Here is a 1,906-nt window from a genome sequence, read left to right as displayed (position 1 = left end):
GTGTGGCCGCGCCCGTCCCTGGGCTCAGAGAAGCGGCCGGGAGCGCACGTAGACGAAGCTCGTCGAGCCTCGGACGAGGCAGGGGAGCCGGACCCGAGAAGGGCCTGGATCTCCGCGTCCTGGAACCGCGGGGTCCCGCAGGCCTGGGAGGGAGAGGGCTTCGTGACCAGGGAGCACCCCTCGTTGTCGGGAATTCAGCCTGTGAAGAATCCCACTGCAGGAAAGGGCTGCGGGGCGGGGAGAGGACACAGGCAGCCACCCCTTAAAGCCGACCGGTGCGGTGGAATCATGCATGGGGGACTGCACGCGGAGCCCTCACCGGGCAGTTCTGGTGTTTGTGTCCCTGGATGCTTGTCCCTCCTGAGGTCAAGGGGCGTAGTGTCAGGGCCTCCCTGGGGCACAGGGGCGCCCCGAACCTGCCCCCCCCACCGCCTTCGCAGCCTCACTGTGTGTGCGTGGCCCCAGCCCACCCAGCCATGCCTGGGAGGAGGGCCCAGCAGGAGCCGCATCACGAAGAGGATGGGGATGGACAGGGAACCAGGACCATGGTCTTGGGCTGCCTGAGAAAAGGAGATCCTGGCCAGGAGGGGCCGGCTGCTTCCAGAGCAGCGGCCTCTGCGGTCCTGGCCTGTCTCCTCTGCTAGCTCAGCTCTGGGTCGTGCCCTCACCTTGTTCTACTTGCCTCTCACCTCGCTGCACTAAGTCCCCTTTCAACACCCAGCGCAGCTACCTGTGGGAAGCTGCGTCCAGCCAGGTACCACTCAGAAGAGGTGTGAGCCTGCCCTGCTCTCAGGGGCCATGAGCTCAGCCCACCACTTCTCTCTTGTCAGCCTCTGTACTTGCTCTGTGTCCCCTAGCCACGTGCATGGCTCACACAGTGCACACATCCAGACAACTTCGAAAGCATCTGCAAACTGCCCGTACTTACCCTTGGAGGCCTGCTGGTTCTTCCTTAGCCTGGTCTGTCGCCAATCCCCGGGCTCACCAAGGCCAGGGCTGCATGGACAGTCCGAGTGTACCTGGGCAAACAGGACAGGTGCCTTGCAGCTGAAGGGTGTGGCCAGTGGGAATGAAGTGGACGAGGGCAGTGGTTTTATTGAGTGGGTGCTCACCCCAAGCTCCTCCACACCCACCTGCCTGCCACCAGAGCCCTGACCACCTCAGACAGATGGCCTCCAAGAGGGGGGACCCAGCACCAGCTGCCTTTCTAAAGGTCTGGTCTTAGCTGGGGCAGCCCCACCTTCCCCAATACGGTCTTGACCTCCTGTAAGACCTGTGTGCTTCAAACCTCGCCCTATAGGTGCATTCTTGGGGTGCAGCCACCTTAGGCTTTGTACACATGCTCCCACCCTCACTCCAACCCCATCTTAGGGGGTCAGGCTGGCACCACCTACCAGCCAGGCATGCGGTGGACACAAGCACCGGGGGGGCACGTCTGTGAAGCTTCCAAACTGCGCACACCTGAGCCCAGGCCCTCTCTGTGTGCAAGGGGCCGGCCTGGGTAGCCACCAGCCTGGGTACTGACCTTGCCTTCTGCCCTTAGCTCCCAGTGGACACGTGCCAGTGCCCACAACGGCCAAAAGATGGAAGCCACGTGTGTCCATTTGTGGGTGGACAGAAGTGTGGCCTCTTCAGACACTGCAATGCCACTGGCTGTAAGGGAACACGGTTCTGATGGGTCGGTTACAGGCGATGTTTGGCCTCCTTACCTGGAACGTCTAGATGAGTGCTGAGTGCCAGCTCTGCCTGTGGTTGAGGGGGGCGGGAAGTGCTCGAGGACTGAGTCTGGGGAAGGAATAGAGGTAATGGGCGAGCGTAGTAGGGCCAGTTAATGCTGAATGTTGTTGTTGTTCTGTGCCTTCGAGTCGTTTGCGACTCATAGCGACCCTATGCACAACAGCCCTAA

Source organism: Elephantulus edwardii, unplaced genomic scaffold (genome assembly GCF_000299155.1).
Source record: "Elephantulus edwardii isolate Elephantulus edwardi_28Jun2011 unplaced genomic scaffold, EleEdw1.0 scaffold00289, whole genome shotgun sequence".
Taxonomy (NCBI): Eukaryota; Metazoa; Chordata; class Mammalia; order Macroscelidea; family Macroscelididae; genus Elephantulus; species Elephantulus edwardii.
Note: the sequence above shows the minus strand (reverse complement) of the source record.